The sequence below is a fragment of the Ovis canadensis genome, chromosome 4 (assembly GCF_042477335.2).
Source record: "Ovis canadensis isolate MfBH-ARS-UI-01 breed Bighorn chromosome 4, ARS-UI_OviCan_v2, whole genome shotgun sequence".
In the NCBI taxonomy this organism is placed as follows: domain Eukaryota; kingdom Metazoa; phylum Chordata; class Mammalia; order Artiodactyla; family Bovidae; genus Ovis; species Ovis canadensis.
The window spans coordinates 130025957-130045831 of NC_091248.1; positions in this window are offsets into that span (position 1 = coordinate 130025957).

Consider the following 19875-nt stretch of genomic DNA (forward strand, 5'->3'; position numbering starts at 1 on the left):
ACCAGATTACAGAAATAATCACAGTAGATACCTTAGTTCATCCTTCTAATAAGCCTGTTGATCTGGTCTTCCTGGTTGCCAGCATCTCTACCTTCTACAAAATGGGTGGTCTTTTCCTTCATTCCACCTTGTGGAGAAGACAACTTGAAGTGCTGCAGGAAGTTGCATGCGTCTTTGAAACATTTTCCAACAGCACAGATCTCGTGAATCTGATCCTCCGTGCAGATGACGCCATCTTTGCCAAGAGATCGAGCAATGAATGTGTTATCTGTCAGGTCAATTCACTTCTTGGTTTTGCCATAAGCACACCTGTAGATCAATTCATTTACTGACCGCAGGTCTGGGGACTCTCATGCAGTGTATGGTTCCACAGTTCTCAGCGTGTTGATTGAAGCATTGCTGAGCTTCACACGGGTGCCACCGAAGATCTCACAGAGGCGAACAAGCTGAAACAACTTTCCAACTTTCGGCAAACGCCTTTGATACTTCTGATCCTTATGACAAGCACCAATTTGGGTTCAGAGGGTACACAGATGTTGCTGGCTTTTCTTGCCATCCTAGCCATTCGAAACTTTTGCAGGTAATGGATATGATTACCTATATTCCTGTGATACCTTCTGCCTGTATTCCTGTCATAATGCTACACTTTTTCATAGAACATTTTCATAGATAAGCTTTCTCTTTGCTTTTCAAAGCATCTTTAGGCCAGACTTCTTTTTCAAGCTCTTGATCTTAAGCTCTGCAAAATTCTTTTATTTGATCTAAGGGTTTCTGGCATGGCAAAAACCTTCTTTTTCTTCTCTACTGAACCCTCCTTGGTTCCAACCAGGAAAGAGCTGCTGCTCCCCCTCTTTTTCTTGGTTGCACCACCATGCACGTAAGGGATCTTAGTTTCCAGTGTGTGTGCGAAATCACGTCAGTCGCGTCTGACTCTTTGCGACACTACAGACTGTAGCCCACCAGGCTCCTCTGTCCATGGGATTCTTCAGGCAAGAATACCGGAGTGGGTTGCCATGCCCTCCTCCAGGGCATCTTCCTGACCCAGGGATAGATTTCACATCTCTTAACTCATCTGCATTTGCAGGTGGGTTCTTGACCACTAGGGCCACCGGGGCCAGGGATCGAATCTGCACCCCCCTGGGTGGTGGAAGCACAGAGTCTTAACCACTGGACCACCAAGGAAGTCCCAAAAGAAGTCATTTTGACCGGAAGTATGCCTGCAAGTGATAACACATTTTTTAAAAATTATTTCTTTTTGGCTGTGATGAGTCTTAGTTGCAGCAGGTGGGCTCTTTGTTGCGGCACATGGGTTTCTCTCTAGTTGTGGCACAAGGGCCCAGCGGCTGTGTGCGCGGGCCCAGCGGCTGTGTGCGCGGGCTCAGTAGTTGCGGTGTGTGTGCTTAGTTGCCCTGTGGCATGTGGGATCTGAGGTCCCCGACCAGGGGTCGAACCCATGTCCCCTGCATTGGAAGATGGATTCTTAACCACTGGACCTCCAGGGAAGCCCCAGTAACATTTTTAAAAGCAAATAAATTATCTAATTCTTTTTGTGTTAAACAGTTCTTCAAATGTTCAAGACCAGGCATCAAATCTCCCTTTGTTTCTTTTTAAAATTGATTAACCAGTTTCTCTAAATGAGAAAATGTCTGAATCTCTAAACATCATTGCTACTGCTAAGTCACTTCAGTTGTGTCCAAAATTAAAAGAAGCTTACTCCTTGGAAGAAAAGTTATGACCAACATAGATAGTATATTCAAAAGCAGAGACACTACTTTGCCGACTAAGGTCCGTCTAGTCAAGGCTATGGTTTTTCCTGTGGTCATGTATGGATGTGAGAGTTGGACTGTGAAGAAGGCTGAGCACCGAAGAATTGATGCTTTTGAACTGTGGTGTTGGAGAAGACTCTTGAGAGTCCCTTGGACTGCAAGGAGATCCAACCAGTCCATTCTGAAGGAGATCAGCCCTGGGATTTCTTTGGAAGGAATGATGCTGAAGCTGAAACTCCAGTACTTTGGCCACCTCATGTGAAGAGTTGACTCATTGGAAAAGACTCTGATGCTGGGAGGGATTGGGGGCAGGAGAAGAAGGGGACGACCGAGGATGAGATGGCTGGATGGCATCATGGACTCGATGGACGTGAGTCTGAGTGAACTCCGAGAGTTGGTGACGGACAGGGAGGGTTGGCATGCTGCGATTCATGGGGTTGCAAAGAGTCAGACACGACTGAGCGACTGAACTGAACTGAACTGAAACAGGCACCGTATAGGGGAAAAAGTCTAGCCCAGGGTTTTGTAGTCCATGAGAAGTGGAGTGTCAAGTTTTTCTGGTAGGCCTCGCTGCTGCTGCTGCTGCTAAGTCACTTCAGTTGTGTCCGACTCAGTGCGACCACATAGACGGCAGCCCACCAGGCTCCCCCGTCCCTGGGATTCTCTAGGCAAGAACACTGGAGTGGGTTGCTATTTCCTTCTCTAATGCATGAAAGTGAAAAGTGAAAGTGAAGTCACTCAGTCATGTCTGACTCCTAGCAACCCATGGACTGCAGCCTACCAGGCTCCTTCATCCATGGGATTTTCCAGGCAAGAGTACTGGAGTGGGGTGCCATCACCTTCTCCGCTGGTAGGCCTTAGATTTAAATAAATGAGCTTCCCTGGTGGCTCAGATGGTAGAGAATCTGCCTGGAATGCAGGAGACTGGCTTTGACCACTGATCATGAAGATCCCCTGGAGAAGGAAACGGCAACCCACTCCAGCATTCTTGCCTGGAGAATTCCATGAACAGAGAGACTGACAGGCAACGGTCCATGGGGTCGCAAAGAGTCGGATATGACGGAGTGACTAACACTTTCACTTTTTTTTTTTTCGTATTTAACTCAATTTACTAGTTGCTGTTCTTGGATAAATTATTTAATTTCTGAATCTAGACTGCCAGAGGGTATTGTTCTCAGAAGGTTGCTTGGTGGGTTGAGTTCACTTCAGTTCAGTTGCTCAGTCATGTCTGACTCTTTGTGACCTCATAGACTGCAGCATGCCAAGCTTCCCTGTCCATCACTAACTCCTGGAGTTCACTCAAACTCATGTCCCTCGAGTCTGCGGTGCCATCCAACCATCTCATCCTCTGTTGGCCCCTTCTCCTCCCACCTTCAATCTTTCCCAGCATCAGGGTCTTTTCCATTGAGTCAGTTCTTTGCATCAGGTGGCCAAAGTATTGGAGCTCCAGCATCAGCATCAGCATCAGCATCAGTCCTTCCAATGAATATTCAGGACTGATATCCCTTAGGATGGACTGGCTGGATCTCCTTGCAGTCCAAGGGACTCTCAAGAGTCTTCTCCAACACCACAGTTCAAACGCATCAGGTCTTTGGTGCTCAGCTTTCTTTATAGTCCAACTCTCACATCCATACATGACTACTGGAAAAATCATAACTTTGACTAGGTGGACCTTTGTTGGCAAAGTAATGTCTCTGCTTTTAATATGCTGTCTAGGTTGATCATAACTTTTCTTCCGAGGAGAAAGCATCTTTTAATTTCATGGTTGCAGTCACCATCTGTGGTGATTTTGGAGCCCCAAATAATAAAGTCTGTCACTGTTTCCATTGTCTCCCCATCTATTTGCCATGAAGTGACGGGACCAGACGCCATGATCCTAGTTTTCTGAATGTTGAGTTTTAAGCCAACTTTTCGCTCTCCTCTTTTACTTTCATCAAGAGGCTCTTTAGTTCTTCTTCACTTTCTGCCATAAGGCTGGTGTCATCTGCATATCTGAGGTTATTGATATTTCTCCCAGCAATCTTGATTCCAGCTTGCGCTTCATCTAGTCCAACATTTCTCATGATGTACTCTGCATAGAAGTTAAATAAGCAGGGTGACAATATACAGACTTGACGTACTCCTTTTCCTAGTTGGAACCAGTCTGTTGTTCCATGTCCAGTTCTAACTGTTGCTTCCTGAGCTGCATTAGGTTTCTCAAGAGGCCGGTCAGGTGGTCTGGTATTCCCATCTTTCAGAATTTTCCAGTTTATTGTGATCCACACAGTCAAAGGCTTTGGCATAGTCAATAAAGCAGAAATAGATGTTTTTCTTTAGGGATGTTTTTTCATTCTGTTGGCTTCTCTTCACTGTTTCACACTAAAACATATGTGAGGGGACTCCCTGGTGGTCCAATGGTTAATAAGATTCCCGCTTCCAAAAGTAAGGAGCACAGGTTCAATCAATGGCTGGGGAACTAATATGCCACATGCTATACAGTGTGGCCAAGAAATTGAAAAGATAAAAAAACTTAAAAAAAATATTTGAGATTTGTATTTGGAGCCAGAATTTTAAAGGGCATCATGGAGGTTTTCCATTTTGTATGTTACTATAGTATGGCTGGAGTTCTTGTCCAAATGAAAACCAGCAGACAAATAATCCTCTGGTTACTATTCTCCAAGGATTCCTATTTTCCATATGAACAAAACCATACTGTGCGACAGAATTTCAGCTTGAAGTTTCATCACAGTAACTGCTATTAAATTCTACTAAGGGTTAGAGACAAAGTCTTGCCCATGATGTAAAACATGCCACATTTTGTCTGAATAATCTCAAATGCGGTGGATTCTTGCCTGGGAGCATCTGATTCTTCACTTCATCATCTTGTTCCATTTTCCTGTCACAAACAGCTTATTATCAAAATGGAAAGGAGTGAGTCCTATTTCATGTTGGTGAAATGACAGGGATCCCTGGGAGGGAGGAGGCACAGTGGCCCTATGGGCTAGAACACCAAGAGAAGAAAAGGAGAGCAAGCTTCAGGGAGAGGGCAGATTCTAGGGCAGCAATGAGGGGCTGAAAGCCCCAGACTCTCTAAGGCGATGATGATCCCGTGCAGCCCCAGACCAGCACCCGGAGCGCCACTCGGGAGCTTATTAAGAATAAGAACCCACAAAATCAAAATCCGCATTTTAACACGATCCCCTGGTAATCTGTGTATACAGTAAAGTTTGAGGATCACTGGTTGAAAAATACCAAGAGTTTTATCCTTTTATGCCATAATGCTCTTGCCTTATTTCAGGGCTGTTAGAGTCACCCTAAAATGTACTTGGACTCAGGAAGTACTTGGAAGAGGGTTCATGCTTACATAGGATAAAGTGGTCCCTTGCGCTGTCCCTGTGTCAGCTCACAGCTTACCCTAATGACTCAAGGTCAAGGAATTTTTAATTGAATCCTATGAGCAAAGCACTGAGTTGGCCAAAAAGTAAGATGTTGAGGAAAAATCCAAACAAACCTTTTGGCAAAGATATATGTTATGAAGAATGTGCACGCTTTGAAATCCTTAATTTTTATTACTGGGAGACAGGCTACCCTTAAAATAGGAAATAGTCTACATATTCTGCTAGATTTGACTCTAGTTCTCGCCCATACTAGACTTTTTTAAGATTCTAACCGGCTCCCATGGAAAACAAGGCATGCTGCTTTGATAAACCCTTCCCTTAAACCAATGTAGAAATGCCTGTTATTATATGGAACTAGGTTTGTTCTCCCTGTACGCATCCTGCTCTTCATTAGATGAGTCACATTTAAATACTGCATCGAAAATTCAGGAGTAGTTTCATAAGCTCTCTGCTCAATAAACACAACTCCAACTTTAAGCATTGCTGTTGTTGTTCAGTCGCCCAGTCGTGTCTGACTCTTGTGACCCCAGGCCTCTCTGACCTTCACCGTCTCCCGAAGTTTGCCCAAGTTCCCGTCCATTGCACTGGTGATGCCATCCAGCCATATCATTGTCTGATGTCCTCTTCTCATTCTGCCATCAGTCTTTCCCAGCATCAGGGACTTTTTCAATGAGTTGGCTGTTTAAACATAGTGTAGTATAAGGAAAACAGCAATAATGGCTATTTTGCCCATATGAAAATGCCATATGGGAGACTGCATGCATTACTTCAGGACCATCCAGAGGAATAACTGTATCGTTTGCCAATGAACTTGGTTATCTCAGGAAAAAAAAAGTCAGGTTATTGCACTTTTCTGCCTGCATTGGCCAAGAGTAATCTGCTCTCCTGTGAACCCACCAACAGATACTGATTACTCAGCTGCTTCTGTATAACCAGGAGGCGCCAGTGGTAAAGAACTCACAAGCCAATGCAGGAGACATTGAGAGGCACAAGTTTGACCCCTGATCAGGAAGACCCCTTGGAGGAGGGCTGGACAACCTATCCCAGTATTCTCGCCTGGAGAATCCCACGGACAGAACCGCCTTGTGGGCTACAGTCCATAGAGTCTCAAAGAGTTGGACATGATTGAAGCAACTTAGCGTGCACACAGTATATAACCAACACTGTGGAAGACGTAAAAGTGTGGGAAACAAAACTCGTTCCCCAGGAATTTATGGCCTAGACTGAGAGGAAAAACTAGATGCACATAAAACTAATGGTCAAGAGAGCATGTAAGTCTCAAATGAGGGCTACAAACACGTGTGCAGAAGTTAACTTTGGTCTTGGGTGATCAGGGAAGCTTCACAGAGCACACAGGATTTGAACCGGGCACTGAAGCTCAATCAAAGTTGAATAAAACGATAGAACTGATAGTTGGTTGGAGTGAAATATTCTCCATCAGTCATAGTTCTCATAGTGATTCTCCCAAAAGAAACATCTTGGGACGCTCATATCAGAGACCTGATTCTAAGGACCAAAGGTGTCAGTCTCACTATGCTATTGACCATTCAGTTAAAAAAGCCCAACAACAGAAGGATCATTTTTGGATGTTTGGGTGATAATTTAGCTAATGGAGCTTTCTTTCTTTATCTGGCAAAATGTTCCCGTGTTATCTTCATTCCACCATCCTGGTGGATATTTTCCCTCCTGCTGCGGCCAAGCAGGACTCCAGTTGAAAACAATAACTGGAAACCATGCAGCAACATCCCCAACATCCCCGCTTTTACTGCAAGTTCACTGCATCCTCCAGGGCCATCCTCTTCACACACGGGGCTTAACAAATGTTGTTGGCAGATGGATTCACAGAAAGAATGATTCTGTGTGGCTTTCTAGTCCATCTTTTCTAGGTTACAAGCAGAAAAAGTATTCAACAGTGAAAGAAGGAGGGGGAAAAAAAACAGACTGGGATCTGATTACCAGCTGACTTGCTTTTGCTTTTGTTAGTAGTGTATTTTATTATTTACTGAGCAATCTAAACTACTTGGCGGCTTCAGTAAAAATGAGGGGTCCTAAAGTAATGCTGGAGAATAATTTTCAAAAGGCTAAAAAGATGATCTCATACATACATAAAATAAACATGTGGTGAATGATTTTATCCAACTCAGTTAATGAGGGAAATGGTAAAAGACTGGGGTTGAATAAGAATTGGAGGAGCTTAAGTATTTATAAATTTAAAAAGGAATGTTAGTATTACTTAAGAATACTAAGTTAGATACAAAATTAGTTAATGTCCTACAGGGCCACAAGCCTCAGCCTATAGGGTTATCTTTCCCACTGAACAGAAATTATCTGTCTCTAACCAGACAGAAATCTACATGTTAACCTCTGCTGCTATGGAGTTGTCAAATAACACAGTCAACAGACAGTTAAAGGAGCAAGCTGGGCAGTGCACTGGAAGAACACCCAGAAACCTCCTCTCCTGTCTCTAGCCTGAGTTTTGAATAATTGTTCTGACACTCATAAGAGGCTCTCAAAAGGGAATGGCAAAGGCCTGACATCATACTAGAACAGCATGCAGATCTCGTTAATGCACAGGACATTGTACCAGTTACAAAGAACACTCTTAGGGCTGGTGTTCAATCTGCACAGTTTGAGGTAACACGACTTGATTTATGTAATGACAAGACTCAGAGACATAGGGCTCACAAAAATATGTTCCAGTGAATATTAATGAGCACAGAGGTCATCTACATGGCAGCCTCGGTGGTCTGGAACCCAGGTGGGAACCAACCTACACATAAATTTAAAGGGCACTGAAGTCCAGTTTTAGAGTTAATTTTCACAGCCTGTCTCATCTGGAGAGTACTGGACACAGTGATTTATTAGTAGAGAGGTGCCTTTAGAGAGGAATACGTAATCCATAAGCACCCAGGGCCACTTAGTTACAGGCTACAGCTCTCTAAACCTCTGAAGGTATTGATGTCTAATAGTAAAGTCCTATAAGAAAACGAAGATCATGGCATCCGGTCCCATCACTTCATGGGAAATAGATGGGGAAACAGTGGAAACAGTGTCAGACTTTATTTTTGGGGGCTCCAAAATCACTGCAGATGGTGACTGCAGCCATGAAATTAAAAGATGCTTACTCTTTGGAAGAAAAGTTATGACCAACCTAGATAGCATATTCAAAAGCAGAGACATTACTTTGCCAACTAAGGTCCGTCTAGCCAAGGCTATGGTTTTCCCTCTGGTCATGTATGGATGTGAGAGTTGGACTGTGAAGAAGGCTGAGCGCCGAAGAATTGATGCTTTTGAACTGTGGTGTTGGAGAAGCCTCTTGAGAATGATGCTAAAGCTGAAACTCCAGTACTTTGGCCACCTCATGTGAAGAGTTGACTCATTGGAAAAGACTTTGATGCTGGGAGGGATTGGAGGCAGGAGGAGAAGGGGATGACAGAGGATGAGATGGCTGGATGGCATCACTGACTCGATGGACCTGAGTCTAAGTGAACTCTAGGAGTTGGTGATGGACAGGGAGGCCTGGCGTGCTGTGATTCACGGGGTCGCAAAGAGTTGGACACGACTGAGCGACTGAACTGAACTGATACATCATCTTTATAGAAGGGTCAGTTATCAAAAACCCTAAACTGTTTTTTTTTTAAATAAATTCTCCTAAAAAAAAGTGCACAAATGTAGAATTCAAAACAAATTCTGTAAAGAACAGTTTAAAATGTAAATGTGTTGGTACTGAAAGAGCTAACAAATCAATTCAACTCCCACTACTGAATATATGGACTTCCCTTGTAGCTCAGTTGGTAAAGAATCTGCCTACAATGCAGGAGACCTGGGTTTGATTCCTGGGTTGGGAAGATAACCTAGAGAAGGAAATGGCAACCCACTTCAGTATTCTTGCCTGGAAAATCCCATGGACTGTAACCTGCAAGGCTCCTCTGTCCATGGGGTCGCAAGAGTCAGACATGACTTAGTGACTAAACCACCAATACCACCACTGACTATATATTATGGAAAGGATACCTTATTTGGCCCGGAATTGTGCTAACAGGAATAAAATATTGTTCCTGCTTCCAAAAAACCAATACAATATTGTAAAGTAATTAGCCTCCAGTTAAAATAAATAAATTTAAATTAAAAAAAAAAGAGGAGACAAAAAAAAGCTATGATAGGGAGATGTGGAAACACATTTAATACAAGAAAGTTTGAATGAAGCATTAGTGCCCATGTAGAAGCACATAGGTGAGAAAGAGTCACTCAGGACTAAATTAGATAAAGTCACGGAAGACTTCATGGAGAAAGGAACATTTAGGTTGTGCCTCATGGAACAACAGACTGGTTCCAAATAGGAAAAAGAGTACATCAAGGCTGTATATTGTCACCCTGCTTATTTAACTTATATGCAGAGTACATCCTGAGAAACGCTGGACTGGAAGAAACACAAGCTGGAATCAAGATTGCCAGGAGAAATATCAATAACCTCAGATATGCAGATGACACCACCCTTATGGCAGAAAGTGAAGAGGAGCTAAAAAGTCTCTTGATGAGTGTGAAAGAGGAGAGCGAAAAAGTTGGCTTAAAGCTCAACATTCAGAAAACGAAGATCATGGCATCCGGTCCCATCACTTCATAGGAAATAGATGGGGAAACAGTGGAAACAGTGTCAGACTTTATTTTTGGGGGCTCCAAAATCACTGCAGATGGTGATTGCAGCCATGAAATTAAAAGACGCTTACTCTTTGGAAGAAAAGTTATGACCAACCTAGATAGCATATTCAAAAGCAGAGACATTACTTTGCTGACTAAGGTCCGTCTAGTCAAGGCTATGGTTTTTCCTGTGGTCATGCATGGATGTGAGAGTTGGACTGTGAACAAGGCTGAGCGCCAAAGAATTGATGCGTTTGAACTGTGGTGTTGGAGAAGACTCTTGAGAGTCACTTGGACTACAAGGAGATCCAACCAGTCCATTCTGAAGGAGATCAACCCTGGGATTTCTTTGGAAGGAATGATGCTAAAGCTGAAGCTCCAGTACTTTGGCCACCTCATGCAAAGAGTTGACTCATTGGAAAAGACTCTGATGCTGGGAGGGACTGGGGGCAGGAGGAGAAGGGGACGACCCAGGATGAGATGGCTGGATGGCATCACGGACTCGATGGACATGAGTCTGAGTGAACTCCGGGAGTTGGTGATGAACAGGGAGGCCTGGTGTGCTGCGATTCATGTGGTCGCAAAGAGTCGGACATGACTGAGCGACTAAACTGAACTGAACTTGAAGGATTTAATATACATTTGACTGAAAGATTCTCTAAAAGGAATGACAGTGAATAAATGAAGGGTTGCTATGTTTTTTTTCTCCTCAAAATAACTCCAATTATGTAGAAAAATACATGTGATATTACAAACAAAGATGAGTGACAAATTGAGATAAAAACATGACAAAAGACAGACCCATATTGTGGAGAATTCACAAAAGAACGGTAATGGCCAATGAACGCCCAGAATTGTATCTGACCTTGCTAATAACCAGAGAAATGCACAGGAGCATGAGATACCCTTTTGCAGAGAGCAGCATACAAAGATCAAAGCAGGAGACGATACTTGCGGTTGGCAAGTGTGCAAAGAAACCAGTGCCCTCATATACAGTCATTAGGAATTTAAACTGGTACAGCCTTCCCTTTAGAATTTATTTCCACCACAAAGGAGTTATCCTATGAAAATAATTACACAGTAGTGCAAAGATTATATCTGCATGGATGTCACCGAAACACAAAACAATGTGTGAAAGGAGAAAGCAAAGAAATATCTAACAGTTGAGCCCTGGTTGATAAATTATGGAACCATGACATATCATGTGGCACTAAAAATATAATCATAAAATTTAATGATGTGGAAAAAAATCGCAAAATACTAAGTGAGGGGAAAGTGAAAATGAAGTTGCTCAGTCATGTCCGACACTTTGTGACACCATGGACTGTAGCCTATCAGGCTTCTCCATCCATGGGATTTTCCAGGCAAGAGTACTGGAGAAGGTGGCCATTTCCTTCTCCAGTGGATCTTCCTGACCCAGGGATCAAACCCGGGTCTCCTGCATTGCAGGCAGACGCTTTACCCTCTGAGCCACCAGGGAAGCCCAGTATGTTATAAAAGTCTATCAGTCAATATGGTCCTAGTTTTGATTTTAAAAATGAAACAAAAAAAGGATCTTTGTTTTCCTGTTTATCTCCAGGTTATACCTTTAGGTCTCATCTCTTAGATTTTACAATGACCTAATTCTAAGAAGATCTATTTTTTTTTCCTTATGAGCCGCTCTGGAACCAACTAATGAAATAGTTTAAAAAAAACCAAAAACTATTACAATGCTTAAGAAAGTCTTACAGAGTACATACACCAGTAAAGCTTGCCACAGCACCCTAACAGTCAGCCTGGTCTCACAGGGTGTCTCCAGTATGTTGGTATAAAGAACTGTATCTAGGAGCAGTCCACTCATGGGGCAGAAGGGAAAAGAACTTACAGAGCAGCTCACTTCCCTTCCTGAACTCCTGATTGTTAGTCCTGAGCAGACATTAAGGCACCTACAGTGCCAGGTGGTGTTAGGTGGCCGCTCCGGGCAGTTATGGGGAAGCACAGTTCCCAGGTGCCGGCAGGCATAGCAGATGCTCGCCATTGTCAGGACGGTGGGTGGTGCTCCCTGATTTCCAGGGCTGTGGTGGCAGCAGCTCTTACTGGGTCCATGACCACAGAGAACTACGAGCCACTGCTGGTGTTGCTCCGTGTGTGTGTGTGTGTGTGTGTGTGTGTGTGTGTGCGCGCGCGCGCAGGGGACAGGTAGCAGGTATGGGGTGAAACAGGCATGGTCATGCAGAGTAGGTTCGTACAAAACAGTCAATCCCTTGCACCACCTGGATCTACTCATATCCTCTTACAGTATCCAGATTGCATCAGATGCCCTCACTTCCTCTCCAGAAGAAAGGAAACAATCATCTTAATGGTAACAGTCACTCGTTCCCTTGAAGCACTCCCTACTGCTATAGCTGGCTCCAGGTTTGTAACTAGTAATGGTGTCATTTCCTGCCCTATTCCAGATAGCCCTCCCTTTCACATGGCTCTTCTTTTGGGTGTGCAGTTTGTGGGATCTTAGTTCCCCAGTTAGGGACAGAACCCTGGGCCACAGCAACAGTGAAAGTGCTGAGTCCTAATTGCTGGACTGCCAGGGAATTCACTACTTTTTGTTTCATACACAAGAGATTAAATGATTTGCATAGAGTTAAGATTTAGTTGGCTGTAGTACATTAGAGAACCAGAGACTCCTGACACCTGAGAGACTCTTCCAACCAAAGATTCTGCTGTCCATAAATTTTATATATTCATTTCGACTTTAACCACACAATCCACATATAATCTGAGTGAATACTTACTTAGTGCAGTCAAGATTCCTTTGTAATAAAAAAGTACCCTATATCTCTGGCATAAGTTAGATTTTTATTATCTATAATAAACTTAAATAGATGAATCTGTATTTGGCAATATTGTGTTTTGTTTTAAGTAAGATTAAGTGTATCCACCTATAAATGATTAGTATACTAATATGGATTTATTGAGGTGGGAGAGGCATCTGAGGTCATCGAGTTTGAAAAATACAGAATAAATCAAGGCACCGTGAAGTAAATTGCCCCCAAATAGCCTTCAGAAAATTCTGAACCATATTTGAAATGTCAAAGACATGAGTTATGTGGCTATCCATAAATATTTCTTAATCTTTTAAAAGGGATCCTTTAAGAAACTTCAAAATAAATGAATGAAATCCAATAATTTAAAACTCAAGTGCTGTTATTTCTACGAGATCTTGGATTATATGTTCATTTGTTCACTGGAAGAAAAATCACATTTTCATTTCTTATATTTTATTTATATTAGAGAGGGCACTTCAATATTAATTCAAATATCTATCTATTAAATGCAAAAATGTTAATGTAATATTAAAAATGAAATTTAAATGAAAGCAAGGGGTTATCACATTAAGGTTGCCATGGCAACTCTCACTACACTTTTCAGCTTCTGAATTGTAATACAGTCATTTATTACAGGCTCATATAAAATATAATTTTGCAAATATTTAAAGATATATAGGCTAATTCATGTCAATTTAAGACTTCATATATGATATATCAGGCTAAGAATACTCTAAATATTAACCCATATTCTTAATTTAGACATACTACATAAAACAGATACAAACTTCCTAAATTTTTAATGATTTGATATTGAATAATTTGTGTTTTGAATAGCATTCACATGAATTATAGCATTTTGCAGTTCTGATCATGGTTGAAATCTGAACTTTATGTTATGAAAATATGAATATAGACAGGGTCAAGTGCCCCTCTCTTTAGCTTAGCAAGAGTTTGAAATTACAGATTACACATTTTGCCAGAGTAGGCCAAATGTAAATTCATTAGTTCACACAAGTTAACAGTCCAGGAACTGAATGATGTAGGTCAAACAACGCTGTCGGAGCCTTCCTGGCTCTGCTGTTCCTGCAGCCTTCAGCAGTACACAGCAGTGGGCGAAGAACTCCAAAAAGTAAGCATCTGCTAACCAAGCAGTGTCTCTTATTTATCTAAGGGAAAACCGTGTATTACTACAAAGCTATACGTCTGCGTCTTTTCCTAAATCCTTAAACAGTCTAAACATCCATCGATAGGGTAGGTTAAGCAAACAATGGTATACAGAGCTTTGACAATGACTAAATCAATACTGATGTGGAATGGTGTCCACAGCACATTGTCAAGTAAACAAAGCAAGAATAAAACCAGAACAAAGCGAAACAAGAAGTCAAACACTATCTCACAGTGTGCACACATATGCAGAGAAAAGTCCAGAATATATTCCAAATATTAATAGTAGAGATCTCTGGATGGTGGGATTATGACTGCTCTATTTCTTGATGTTATTTTTCTGAGTTTTTTCAAATGAATATAATTAGAAAATACAGTGTACGGTGTAAATAAAGTATGTATTCTCTGTTGTCGGTGTGAAGATACTGGTATTCTCCACTGAGAGCAGGAGTATAAACTGGAGAAAACCTCCTTGAGACATTTGATAACCTAACATTGCAGTAAATGTATTTCTAAATTCTATTTTTTTAATATTCAGGAAATTGGAAGCACTCACATATTCAAGCATGATTAATTATACACCATAAGAGGGAATACTAAATATCATGTCATAGAATATTTCTATGTGAAAATACTGATAACATCAGGATACCATTAGCTGCAAGCAATAAGAAACCCAGATTCAAAAATTTCTGGATAACCATAGCAGTTGAACATATCCATTTACCTCCAATTCCTCCTGAAGCCAAACTACAATGACAGAAAAGGGGGGAAAAGCAGAAACCCATAAAGACAAAGAGAGGGGAGGAGACACTAGCAACAGTTTTTGAGGCTAGAAAGCTGGGTGGTGGGGTACCCTGTGGACCAGTAAAACAGGTGACAGAGAAAGCTAGGCAGGCAGTCCAGAAACAGGCTGATTTAGCCGTCAGAACTCAAAAAGTGCTCAGGAAATGAACCCACCTGGAAGGTGGAAAAATGTATTTGGGAAATGAGAAGAACCCAGGTCTCCCTCAGAAATCAAAACCTATTGCAGGTTTTAGAGGCCAGCATCTCCCCACATCCAGCCATCAGACTTTTACAGAATGTTGAGGTCAGAGCACCCTATTCCTACGCATTTGGGTGTATATGTTCTAATGACTGTAACCTATGAACACAAGTTTTGAGATGCATTAAAAATGAACCTCAGTGGGCACTTCCTGGTGGTCCAGCAGTTCAGAGTCCACACTCCACTGTGGGGGGTTGGGTGGTGGCCGGGTTTGATCCCTGGTCAGCGAGCTAAGATCCCACATGCCTGAGATGCTGCCAAAAAAATATATGGAACATCCCTAAGTCTCATTTTGCCGTCCCCTCGTTTTTCTGACTTTGGCACACAACGTTTAGTTTTGTTTGCCTTTGAACCTATTTTTCCCCTCTCCGGCCACACCACGAAACATGTGGGATCTTATTTCCCCTACCAAGGATGGAATCCACGCCCCGTAGAGTGGACGTGCGACTCCCAACCACTGGAATGCCAGGGAAGTCCCTCTTGGAACCTTATTTTAAAAGAATCTCCACATATAAACGTACGAGTGTTCACGGCAGCATTATTCATGAAAAGTGAAAAATACTAGTCTCGTTCAACTCTTTACAACCCCATGGACTGCAGCTTTCCAGGCTCATCTGTCCATGGGATTTTCTGGCAAGAATACTGGGCTGGGTAACCACTCCCTTCTCCAGGAGCCCTTCCCAACCCAGGGATTGAACCCTGGCCTCCTGCATTGCAGGCATATTCTTTACCATCTGAGATAAGCATTATTCATAGCAGCCCCAAATTGAAAGCAACCTAAATGTCAATCAACTGAAGGAATTTTAAAAGTGGTATATATTTCTATAATAGAATATCGTATGGCAATAAAAAGTAACGAAAGATTGACACTTACTGCAACATTGAAAACGTTATCCCAAGTGACAGGAGCCTCAAAGAAGGCCACCGACTGTGCGATTCCATTTACAGGAAATGTCCAGAACAGGCAAACCTAGAGCCAGAAAGACTAGTGGTTGCCAGGGGCGGGGGAGAGTGACTGACAGTGGACATGGAGTTTCTTTTAAGGGTGATGAAAATTTTCTAAAATTAAATAGCTGCAGAATTCTAAATATTAAACTAAAAATCACCAGAGTATACTTTAAATGAGCTCATTTTATGGTATGTGAATTATACCTCAATAAAGCAATCAAAAAAGGTACTTTGCTGAATGTATTCTTCTGCAGTCTTTTAAGAAAATTCAACACGATGCTTCTAAGATTTATCTGACGTGTATGTATCGTGCAGTAATGCATTCATTTTTAATGCTGCTGAGTGCTCCATAGTACTGATGCTACCATTTGCTTACCCATTCTATAGTGAGCGAAAGTTTTAGCTGATTCTAGCTCTTGCTGGTACAATGCTAATAGATACATACCTCTCTCCTGCTGTACATGAGCAAGGATATATACCAGACTACAGAGATTTGTGTTTAACTTTATAAAACAATGCTACATTACTTTCCTAAGTGCTGTTCCATGCGGGTTTGCATTCCCACCAGTACCAAATTGGACTTCTTTTTATTGCTTGCCTTCTTCAGGGCTGTCATCCAGGTGTGTATGAAATGACACTTTACTAGGATCTTAACCTGCGTTTCCAATTGCCAATGAGATTGAACTTCATTTCATATTTTTTCTGACTATTCCTGTTTCTCCTTTTGTGAAATAAAGTGAAGTCGCTCAGTCATGTCTAACCCTTTGTGACCTCCTCCTCAGAGGAGCCCCACCAGGCTCCTCTGTCCATAGGATTTTCCAGGCAAGAATACTGGAGTGGGTTGCCATTTCCTTCTCCAGGGGATCTTCCTGACCCAGGGATCCAACCCAGGTCTTCCACACTGCAGGCAGACACTTTACCATCTGAGCCACCAGGGAAGCCCTTCTGTGAAATGCTTCCAAGTGTTCTGCCTATTTTTCTATGCATTAATTTTTTCCTGATTGATTTGTGTGTACACCATAGGTATGCTACTGCTGCTGCTGCTAAGTCGCTTCAGTCGTGTCCGACTCTGTGCGACCCCACAGACGGCAGCCCACCAGGCTCCCCCGTCCCTGGGATTCTCCAGGCAAGAACACTGGAGTGGGTTGCCATTTCCTTCTCCAATGAATGAAAGTGAAAAGTGAAAGTGAAGTTGCTCAGTCGTGTCCGACTCTTCGTGACCCCATGGACTGCAGCCCACCAGGCTCCACCATCCATGGGATTTTCCAGGCAAGAGTACTGGAGTGGGGTGCCACTGCCTTCTCTGACACCATATGTATAAATGATTTATAATGAATTAGAAAAGCTAATGAACAGGAAAAATTATAATATGTATATTCATATATATATGTTATATACATATATAATTTGGTTTGGGTATTAAACATGCTATCTACACGGGGTTTACAGATGCACTTTCAGTTTGTAGCTTTTTACTTTATCTTTCAATGAATAAATGTTCAATTTTTTAAAAAGTTTTTTATTGTAGTTGCTTTACAATGTTGTGTTAATTTCTGTCAAAGTTTTAATGTCAGAATCTTCTTTCTGTTACGGTTGATTGCTTTTTGCTTTTTGAATAAGCATTTCCCTTCTCCAAGATCACAAGCATATTCTCATACAGTCTTCCCTAGGTTTTAATGTTTTGCTTTTACATTTAGGTCTTTAACCACTGGAATGGGTTTCTAAATATTTTACACACACACACACACACACACATACACACGATTCAGTTTCACTGTTTCCCACCTGTCAACTATCCTTGCTGCCATGTGAAGAGTCCATCCTTGCCACAGTGATTTGCTACTTCTGACCTGTGTATTAAGCCCCATAACATGGGTGGGTTTGTTCTTTGAGAACACTGGTGCACTGATCAATTTACTTTAATTGGCATCTGCCACAAGGGGTGGAGTTAGTTGACAGCCTCCACCTAAAGCATCTTCTGGATCAGCCGTGATTGAGGCGAGGTAGCGCCCCTCTTGTGCAGCTAACCAGTGCCTGAGCAGGGCAGGAGTACTAAGGCTGGCCCAACTGAGGACCACTCTGCCATCTCTGCACCAGGGCTCGCTGTGGTCAGGCCAAGATGTTCCTAGGGTTGTGTGGCCAGTGCCAACCTCTCCCTGTCAGCCCTTCCTTGCCCCATGGGCATCAGCGGCACATTCTGAAGGCTACCCCACCCCTGCCTCTTCCTGCTCCTTCTCTCTATCCTTCATATCTTTTACTTCTAACCACATTTGGCATCTGTCTCCTGAGAGACCTGAACTGATACAAGGCTCTTGGCTATTCTTGGTTCCTTGCTCTACTAAATTTAAGAAATTAAGAATCATTTAAGTTCCAAAATGAAAAGAAAAAGAAAAGCTAGGATTTTGACAGGAATTGCACTCGATAAATTCATCAGTTGCAGAGCTGATGTCTATAACACCAAGTCTCTCACCTTGCCAACATGCTGCCTCCCTCCACTGATTCCACTTTCTTTAGCTTCTTTCAACATAGCCTTGTGATTTTCTCCCAAAAGGGTTTGTGTACTTTTGCGAGATTTTTAAGGTATATTTGCAGTTACAGGTGATACTGTACTTTCAAAATTCCATTTTTCTAATCCCATTGCTGGTATTCAGAAATATTCAAATGTTGATCTTATAACTAGCAATTTTGTTAAACTCAATTCTAATATCTCTTTATGGATGGCTTTTGGATTTCCATGTACACAACTGTACAATCTTACAACAATGACAATTTTATTTCTCCCTTAAGCCTTTTATTCATTTTCCTTGCCTTATTGTGCTGACCCTTTTAGTACAATATTTGAAGGGACAGTAGACATTTTTGACTTGTTCTTGATTTTAAAGAGACTACTTCTACTATTTCACTATGTAGGAATCTTTACAGTGGGATTTTTGTAGCTACTTCTTATTAGTTCAAGGAAATTATCTTCTGGAGTTAATACTGTGAACAGATGTTTAATAAAAGCTTCTCTGTATCTACTTATACACTCACATTTTTAAAACTTTAATCTGTTTGTGAGAAAATTAGTGATTTATCAGGGAATGACTGAATTCTATCAAACACCTTTTCTGCATTGTCTGTTATCGTAACTTTCCCCCCTTTAATCTAGTTTACATGGCAAACTTTACTGACATTCAAATGCTAGACCCGCCTTGTGTTCCCGGGATAAACCAACTTGGCTGTGATACTATTTACCTTTCATTGAATTGTTTGTTGATTGTCTTTAGTGCCAAAGAGTGGTTGGCCGAAGAGTTCTCTCAGTTTTTAAGTAAAAATAAGAGACACAGTTTTCATTTTCACCAAGAACTGTACTGAACCACATGCTCACCATCGTGTGCCACTGTCTTCTGCCGTTTTTCAGGCAACTTCATAATTCCATCTTCCCCAAGCTTTTTATCATTTCGAACTGTGCCAGGTGCCTTTTACAGTCTTCCAGGGAACTGAAATTTTTTTCCATTAAGAGAATTTTGCAAAGACCAAAATAAATGAATGAAGGAAGGAAGGAAGGACTCAGCCAAGCTTTCCAGTCAAGCTGTAACAGGTTCAGCCTGGTCATCAAGGAAACATGCAGTCTTGCACTATCCTTATGAAAGATTATGTGTTTTCTATTGATTAATTTCAGATGTTTTACAGGGACTGCTGCTTTCGTTTGGCCTAACTGAGAGGCGTACTTGTTGGAATTAATCATTTGGTTTTCCAGAAGGAGCTCATGATAGAGGACTCCCTTCCACTCCCATGATGTACACAACATCACCTTCTTGGATCTAGACTGGGCTTTGGTGTGGTTGGTAGTGGGTCATTTTGCCTGCTCCACAATCTCTTCCATTCACATTATCGCACAGTATCCTTTTTTTTTTTTATCGCTTGTCACAATTTGTTTTAAAAAAGGAACATTTTCATTACATTTAAGTAGACCATCCCATGTGGAAAAACAAGTCAGGAAGGTTTTATTCCCTTAACGTGTGTGGAACCCAAACATCAAAGCAATTACCAACCAGGCTGGTGCAAATGACTTCCAATGCTTTTTTGGATATTTTGAGTATGTGGGCTCTCTCTTGAATGGTATAATGTTGATGGTTCTCAATTAAAGTCTC